Source organism: Micromys minutus (genome assembly GCF_963924665.1).
Source record: "Micromys minutus genome assembly, chromosome: 13".
NCBI lineage: Eukaryota > Metazoa > Chordata > Mammalia > Rodentia > Muridae > Micromys > Micromys minutus.
The window spans coordinates 39,377,899-39,387,486 of record NC_137982.1 but is presented as its reverse complement, the minus strand read 5'-3'; positions in this window follow the sequence as shown (position 1 = coordinate 39,387,486).

Below are 9,588 nucleotides of genomic sequence, written 5' to 3'. Positions count from 1 at the left end.
TTTATTTTTACAATGGAGAAACCAAAGCCGCTGAGGAAGGAGACATACCATTTACATTATTTACTGAGAATAGTTCCTTAAGGAATTCCAAATTATTCTACCCTGTTGAGATGCTGCTTCCTGATTCCTAGATGATCCAGTAGCCAGCACTTTCTGGTTTTCTTCACAGTGTGGTCTTTGCAATTCAACAGCTTTCCCCTCTCCCACCCAGTTCCATGTTTTAAAAGATGGGGATGGCTGGCTTTATATAGAGAAGCCAGACTTGTTTTACAGTTCTGTAATTACAAGCTTTAATCGGAGTGCTTTGATTCAAATTTACTCTGGAGCCTGTGTTTTCCCCCGCTTGACTTTTCTCTACTGCCTTTTGATTTTGCTTTGGCTGGTGGAGAGAGGGCATTCTCACTGCATAAAGAGTTGTGTATTTTGTGGTTTTGGAGCTGGAAAGAAACCCACACTGGTGGATACATGGCAGGGGCTACACAGTTGTTCTTAAGCCACTGGCCATAGAGATTCAAGGACAGGATGGTCTAATTATTTCATTCCCTCCAGAACTAAAAAAATCTATCCTTCACAAAGAACTTTAATAAAGTAATTTTAATTTGGACAGCTGATTTTATTCTACTTATGAAAAATATGTTTTTGGGCTTCTGTCAAATGCAGTGGTCATGAAAAAAATACTTGAAACTCCCTGAAGATGTGAACACTTGGCCAGTTTCCTAATTCTGTGTCACTTGAGACGTTGAACTTCTTCCATTAACCATTTCTTTACTTTTGTGGTTTGTTTATGCTGCCTTCATTTTGCAACTACCATTTATGTTCAAGGAGAAAAATATTGACAAGCCAGTCACTTCACAAACTCCCTCTTAAAAGATACATTCAAATTGTGACACAATTTCTTTTAGTCATTATTAAACTGTATGTTTGCTTCCATTTTATATACCTAAAATAGATACAAAATAACTGGTGTGTGTGTGTGGGGGGGGGGGAGTCTACTTGCAGATATAAAAGCTATTCCACCCCAAATAATAAATTTCGCACACTTCATAATGGAAACAGCACCCCCTAGTGGAAAAGGCCACATAACGCTTACCAACCAGTTGTTTTCTTTAGAAAATTTCACTGAGGTTTTTTTAAATTCTAAAGTGGAAGTATCCAGTTGAAAGACTATTGGCATATTTTCACTGTTATTTAACTACTGGCTCTGTAATCAAGTTTTTGTTCCCCCATAAATACCAACCACCACCACCTTCTTTTCTGCCCTCACATTATTTATCTTTAGCTACATATTCTAGAAATACCGTATCAAATGATTACACAGCTCATGACCTTTGGTCTTTTTCTTTCTTCTCTCATTATGATGTCCCTGAGGCCCATATAGTTTTAATATGTATCAATACTTCACTAACGTCAACGGCAGAACAATAGTCTGTTGTATTTATGTGTTTGAATTTATCTATCCACACATGGGCATTTGGATTGTTTCCACTTGTTTTCTCTTATGGAAAATGCTTTTTTGAATATCTATGCACAAATTTGGACATATGTATCTTTTTCTCTTAGGTGTATGCCTAGAGCTAGATTTGATGGGGTTAAGCCTTTGAGGAATTGAACAGTAAAAATTAAAAATCCAATTAAGAAACAGCAGAAAATATTCTTCTAGAATATTGAGATGTTTTCCTGAGAAATTAATATTTGGCTGGGGAGAATAATGGTGGTCTTCACTAGAGCTCTCTTCCTTTAGGTCACATCACTTCATCATTGGATATGCTTCTAGAAGAGGAGACAGAATATAATCTCTCTTAACATTCAAATATTGGTTTCAATGTGAGATTTATTAAAAACGTGTGCATGTATTTATGCTTATTCACACAGGACATGCCATGTGTCCCATGGCATTTCATTGTCTCAATAATTTTCTCCCTTTTCCAAATCCTTTGCATTACTGTCCCAAAAAAACAAAACCAGAACTCATGGCAACACTGACAACATACACAAGACCTGCTCAAGTTCAAACTAGACAAAATCACAGCAGCGAGAGGGAGAAATTAACACAAAGCTCCACAGTCAAGCTGGAGCTCTTGCCAACTTGTATCTGCTAGGACAGGGAAAATCAGCTTTCTTCACAGGATGTTTCTGGGTATTCAGTACCGTACCACAGGCCCCAGAAGTATTTGGCCAACAAATAATGGACTTTATGCTGTGTGTGTGCTTTCCTTTTTGGTATGTGTTGTCTTTTGGGGTTTTGCTTGTTTGTTTTTCTTTCTTTCTTTCCTTCTTTCTTTTTTACTTTTGAGAGAGAACAAGAATGTGAAACTGGGAGATGGTGGGAAATCTGGGGTGAGTTAAAGAAGGGGAAATCGTAAACTGTGTTGTATTAAAAAGCTTGAAATCCTTTAACAATAAAAAGGTAAAAATAACAAGAAAAAAAAAGAAAGGAAAGAAGGAAGAATAGAAGGAAGGAAGGAAGGAAGGAAGGTAGGAAGGAAAGAAGCAAGGAAGGAAGGGAAGAAGAAAGGAAGGAAAGAAGAAGGAAGGAAAGAAGGAAGGAAGGAAGGAAACACCTAGTAGAAAAGTACCAGGTATTGTTAATTGTGCTTCTTTGCAGTAGAGAGTAAGTCAGGACGCTTGGCAGCTGGCACTCAAACAAGACTATAAGAACTCTGAAAGAATACATTCAGTACTTTTCAGACAGGCTAAGAAAACTATAGGGCTAAGACTGCTATTTATTGTGGGCCTCAAAAACTTTGAGGGCTGTTGTGAAGGTATAGGATGAATGGGGCAAGGTTATACAACTACAGGGCTTGCTAACAAGAAGGATTGGGCCTCATCTCATCCTGTATGCAGCCACCAAACCCTGTCACTATTGTTGATGCCAAGAAGTGCTTACGGGCAAGAGGAGACTGATATGGATGCCTCCTCAGAGGCCATGCCAGATCCACACTGATACAGAGGAGGATGCTTGCAGCTAACCATCGGACTGAACACAAGGACCCCAATGGAGAAGCTAGAGAAAGGACTGAAGGAGCTGAAAGGGTTTGCAACCCGTGGGAAGAACAACATTATCAACCAACCAAACCCTCCAGAATTCTCAGGGAATAAAACCCTAACGAATGAGTACACATGGAGAGACCCATGGCTCCAGGTGCATATGCAGCAGAGAATCGCATTGTCTGGCATCAATGGGAGGAGAAGCCTTTGGTCCAGTGAAGGCTGGTTTTCCTAGTGTAGGGGAATGCCGAGGTGATGAGGTGGGAGTAGGTGCGTCTTCATGGAAACAAGGGGAAGGAGGATGGGAGTTGGGAGAAAGTGGATAACGTATGAAATGTAAATACAGAACACATCAATAAAAATGATTAAAAAAGAAAAGAAAAAAAGTGGAAGGATTGGTAACTGTGGCATGAGGAGGGAAGCAAGGTAGAATATAGACAAAGTGGCTCATTGGCCTGACCTGGGAGCGTTTGTTTGAGAATCAGCAATGAGACACAAAGACACTACTGTGAAGCCCACCTGTGTCCAAGAAGTGATTCTTGGTCAGCACAGAGCAAATGAGCACCAGGGAGTGTGCATGCTTCCTGCATCTTGCTCTTTGTTTCTCGTGGACTTTCTCACCAACTCATAAGCAGAAGAAAATCCTTAGCATGAGTTCACTATGCATATGAGTCATATAGCATTAGGGGACTTTCCTTGTTTGTTTACGTCAGCCACTTTATACAAGATAATGGAGAGCCCCATCAAAATGCTCAACCAGGAAAAAAATGTAGAACTCTACGTAGTGAAAACAGCCTTCTAAATCAAAAATCGAAGGGAGCCCTATTCTTTGGCATCTACAGGAGAACGTCTGAAAGAACAAACTTACATAAGAGGACATACCAAAGAGCTTTCTTTGTATGTTTGATTTTTGGCTAGATGAAGAAAATCATCTATAATGAAGAAATGCCAGAAAGAATAAAGAGAAAACCTTTATAAAAATTTAGATAAGAGTTGACTGTGGACAGAAAGCAATACTGATAATATTTTTCAGATGTTAAACTATATCTAAAAAAAAATACTGGATGTTAGTTAATGAAAGAGAAGAAAAGGAGTAAAATTATCCCTGTGTTCTCGGAATGCAGAGAAAGATGAAGGACTGATGTAGTTTGAATCTTAGCAGACTTTAGGAGCATGTGTTAATTGGTGGGATAACTATAAAGACTAGAATAATAAATGTATAAGATTAAGGTATACCAGTAATCCAAAAAAGACCATAAATGCAAATCCAGAATGTTATGTGTGTGTTAAAGATTGTCAAGCTGAGCACAAACGTATTGAATATTTAAACATGAGGTTACAGAACTTTAAGAGTAAAAGAAGGAAAGAATATGTGTGAGGCAAACAACGGAGAAAGCCAGGGTAGCTACTGAATCAGACCCAATGAGCTTAAGAAAATAATTAGCAGAAATTATGACTACTTCATAGTAATAGTAGTAGTTACAATGTAATTGTAAGGTGTAGCAATTATAAATGTTAGACACTCAGTGAACACTAAATAATCAGATGAAAATAAAAAACATCTAGCAAAGCTTACAGAACAAACAAAAGAATAAAAATCCATGATATCACTGGGAGATTTTCACATACACATTTTATAATATGACAAAAATAGAGTAATTTCTTGGAGATGTATTTGGAAAGATGACTGTGAAAGTACTGATTGCCAACAGGAAAAGACCTGGAGTCTCCTAGGAGAAGCCCCTAGGCTCAGCTGTCATGCCAGTGAAGGGTTATGTTGGTGAGGCTGAGGTGAGGAGAGCCACACATGAAGCTGACATCACCATTGCATGGGGCTGGGATATTGGACTATATAAGGAAACAGATATGTGGCTCAGTCAGAGTTTCTATTGCTATGATAAAACATTATGACCAAAAGCAACTGGGAGAGGAAATGGTTTGTTTCAGCTTACGATTCCCAGGTCACACTCCATCACTGAGGAAAGTCAGGGGAGAAAATCCAGGTAGGAACCTGGAGGCAAGAGATAAAGCAGAAGGCATGGAGGAGTGCTGCTTACTAGCTTGTTCCTCATGGCTTGCTTGGCCTGCTTTCTTATACAAGTCCAAAGGAGCGCCACCCACAGTGGACTGGAACTTCTGCTTCAAACACTAATTAAGAAAATGCTCTAAAGGTCTGCCTATACTTGTGGTTTTCTCTTCTAGATAACTCCAGTTTGTGTCAAGTTGATAGGGTAGAGGTAGGGTGTGGGGAGGGGGTATGGGAATGGGGTGAGATACAAGTTGTTGAAGCCTCACGATTCTACCTACTATCAATTTTCTGCTATTATGAACTGTGATATGGAATTGGGAGCCCAAAATCAGTTTTTTTTCCCGTAAGATACTTTTATCAGGGTATTTAACTGAAGAGGCAGAAAATGATTAACAAACCTTTTTTTTTTTTTTTTTAATATAGGCAGATCCTGGAACTCACTCTATAACTCAGGCTGGCCTTGAACTCACAGAGATCTGCCTGCCTATGTCCCTCAAATGCTGGAATTAAAGGTGTAGGCTACCACACATGGCTCAAACTTAATCTCTTTATCATATAGCAAATATCATCCTTAGCAGCTGAAAAATGTGATTGATTTTCAACTCTCTATTAAGGATTTGTCACATTCGATAGATCCTGAGTTACAAAGTAATCCCTTCAAGTGGGATATGATTAAAATTATGTTGACTATACTATCTGAATCAAGAGACATTAAATTAAAAAATAAAACAAATATATCCAGGGAATCTTCAAATATTTGGAAATTAAGTCATGAATGATTAGGTATCTAATAAACAGAAATCAAAATGGGAATTAGATAATATTTAAGAAAGCAAAATATATGTAAAAAATCTATGTGGTATTATTAAAGCTATACTTTAATATAATTTTAATTTCCTTCAAAAATGAGTGAAAGTTTGAAATCAGATGGCTATTTTAAGAATTTATGAAATAAGTGCATATTAAAATCAAATAACTATGAGAAAAATATAATATATAAAATGAATTAAGTAATAAAGAAATAGAAAAGAAAACCAATAATGGAAGTCTAAACATTAAAAGCCTGGTTTTATATAACAGCAAGTAGGAAAGGAGATGACATAGAATATGAGCCTCACTAATCACTGTTGTGGGCTCTACATCTAAAATGTAATGATATGTAAACAACTCTTTGAGCAAGTTTGATATCTTATAAGGCGAGTGCAAAAGAAGAAACAGCTATGGCTGTTCCTCTATTGCACTAGTTACTCTTCTGTTGATGCAATAAAACATCAAGGCCAAGGCAATTTACACAAGAAAGAGCTAATTTGGGCTTATAATTTCAGAGCATGAGAGTCCATAATATTGAGATAGATGTGACTCCTTAGGTCCTACCTGAGGACCTCTCTCTCTCTGATTCAGGAAGTCCTGCCTTTTCCTCTCCTTTATGACCAATCAGGTAAAGGGGAACAATGTTTTACAAAATACTGAGTCGGGCCTGGAGAGTTGGCTCAACGGTTAAGAGCACTGTATTGCTCTTCCAGAGTCCTGAGTTCAGTTTCCAGCACCTACATAGTGACTCACAACCATCTGTAATGGGACCTAATGCCCTCTTCTGGTGTGTCTGAAGATAGAGTATGCATATAAATTAAATAAATAAACAAATAAATAAATATCAAAAGCTAGAGAGATAACTCAGAAGTTGGGGACACTGACTGATCTTCCAGGGGTTCTGAGTTCAGTTTCCAGCAATCATATGAGATCTGGTGCCTTCCTCTGGCCTGCAGGCTTACACACAGGCAGAACACTATATATAATAAATTAAAGACAAACAAACAAAAAAAAAACTCAAATGTACTGAGTCTGGACATTATGGTGTTAGGGACAGGTTGTTGAGGGCTCACATCTCGAAACACAAGACGAAGTAGAAAGAAAACTGATGTGAAGTTTTTAAATTCTCAAAATCCCATCTTTAGCAGTGTTGGCTAGTGTTTTGCTTTATTCTGTGTTTGTTTGTTTGGCTGGTTGATTGATGTTTGCTTGATTTGGTTTTGTTTTTGTTATTAACTTGACATAAGGTAGAGTCATTTAAGAATAGGAATTCTAAACAGAGAAAAGCATCTCCAATAAGATTGGGCTATGGGCATGTCTGTCAGGCCATTCTTGATTGCTGATTGATGTGGGAGTGTCCAGCCCCTTGCTGGTGACACAAACCCTGGGCTGGTGATCTTGGAGCCATAAGAAAGTAGATGGAACAAACTGTGAGGTAGAAGGCAGGAATCATGATCCCTCCATGGCATCTGCCTGTGTTCCTGCCTCCATGTTCCTACCTTGAGTTGCTGCCCTCGCTTCCCTCAGTGATGCACTATAGCTGTGAGCTGAAATAAGGGCTTCCCTTCCCAAGTTGCTTTGGGTCATGGTGTTTTATCACTACTATATAAAGGCATAAGTTAGGCCATACCCCCTAAGCCTCCACAAATAACACCATGATCTTGGAAACAAATACTTCAAGGCTAAAGCCTATGAGAGACATTTCCATTCAAGATGCAACATCTACAAAAAAAATCACAGAAACCTTCACTATTATTTAATTATCACCTAGTATAAGAAAATGAATAGTGACTTTTAAAATCTCTACTAGAGAGGAAAAAACAAAAACCAAATCATAAAAACCAAAACCTTTATCTCAATGTGTTTTGAGAGATTTGCATATATATATATATATATAAATAAATTAACAGAAAAAAGTGTTAAAGCCATATATATAATAATATAAAACAAGGGGCCAGAGAGATGACTCAGTGGTTAAGAGCACTGTCTGTCCTTCCATAGTTTTGGGGTTCAATTCCCAGTTTCTACATGACATCTCACAACTGCCTGTAACTCCAGTTCCTTGTGAGTCAAAAAACATGCATGCAGGCAAAACATCAGTGTATATATATATAAAAGACTAGGAAACAAAACATTGGAAAACCAAATTTAGAAATATTTGGCATTGGTAATCAGTTCCAGGAATGTAATTGGGACTGACATTCTAGAATCAACCAGTGGTGTCATGGTTGACACACCGAAGACAAACAGTCTGAGTCAGTGAGGTTCAGAGAAATTGGAACAGCACTCAGTGTTCATTCAGGGTGTAAACCTCAGAACATTTGAAACTGAAAAACATCCCCCAAAGGATGTGTCTTGTCATCTACAAACAACAACCTGAGAGCAAGCCGCAAGCTGCATGGGGAATTAGGAATACCCTCCCACACTGAGATGAGAAACAAAATACAACTAAGCTGTTTGGGGCCGATACTGAACAGCCACCCGGAGCAGTAAAAATAGGAAATGAAACTGGTGTGGGGTGGGTGGAGAAGAAAGAGCAAAGACCCTTGAATTCAGAGCCTAAAATCCCAGAGAATAAATCCCTTAGCCTCATGGGAGGTTTTCTGTATTCTAGTAAGACAGAAGAGTTCTTCTAGAAGCTAATCAAGAGGAAGAGTAGCATTTTTAAAAAATGAGAAGTGAATAAACAAATTTATTTACTTAGATGAACAAACCCTTACAAGATTATAACTCATTAAAGCTTTGAGGAAAAAAATTCTTAAGCCAACGTCTGTTAAAGAACTTGAAATGTCTAGTTTAAAATATCCACAACGTTCAAATTCCACATCACCTTGCAGTAACAATGTCTTTACCATCAATCATACTTGCTACCAATATTCAAGGGAAACAAACCCATTCTCTTGAAAACGATCTCAGGAATGAGTATTTCCTAAAATGTTCAGCCACATACTGAATATTAAGGAAAGGATATTAAGGCACGGGAGAGAGAGAAATTTAAGCGTGGCACTCAGAGGTTCCAGGTTGAACAAAAGAAAACGAAACAAAACTGATGTGGAATGATAAATACTAAAACTGATAATTTTCCTGACACAATTCTCTATCAAACACACTAATAGATCTGTAGACTCTAAATTGTGGTAGAATAAATTCAAAGTCTAACTTAGTAAAATGTGAGTGAGCTAAAAAAATTCAAATAAAAAAAGGCAACTTTCATTTAAACTACTACTCTAAAAGTGTAGCGGAACTAAGACCAGTTTCAGTTGAGTTTGCTCTTCTTAGGACTTACTGATAGGAGTTCCATGGGATGTCTACGAAGACGTCCTCAGAAAAAGCAGTTAGAGGAGAGGCACTAATGAACACACACGAGTGTGGAGTGCTAGGACTCAGACAAGCCACAGCTGCAATGCGGGATGAAACTTCATTTTATAAGAACAAGGAGACGAGAGAGACAGATCCATTAGTTAGTAAGGCACTTGCCATGCAAGACTTAAAATTCGAGTTTGATCCCTGCATCCTTGTTAAAACAAACAAACAAACAAAAAACAAAACAAACAAACAAAAAACAAAACAAAACAAAACAACCCCCCCCCAAAAAAAAAAAACCCAGGTGTGTTACCAATTGCTTGTAACCCCAGCATTGGAGACAGAGAAAATGGCGTTCCTGTGGCTCATTGGCTAGCCAGTCTAGCTTAACTGATTCCTCTAAGCCAATGAGAAGCTTTGTCTCAAGATAAAGGAGCAAGCAAACCAACAAAAGCAAA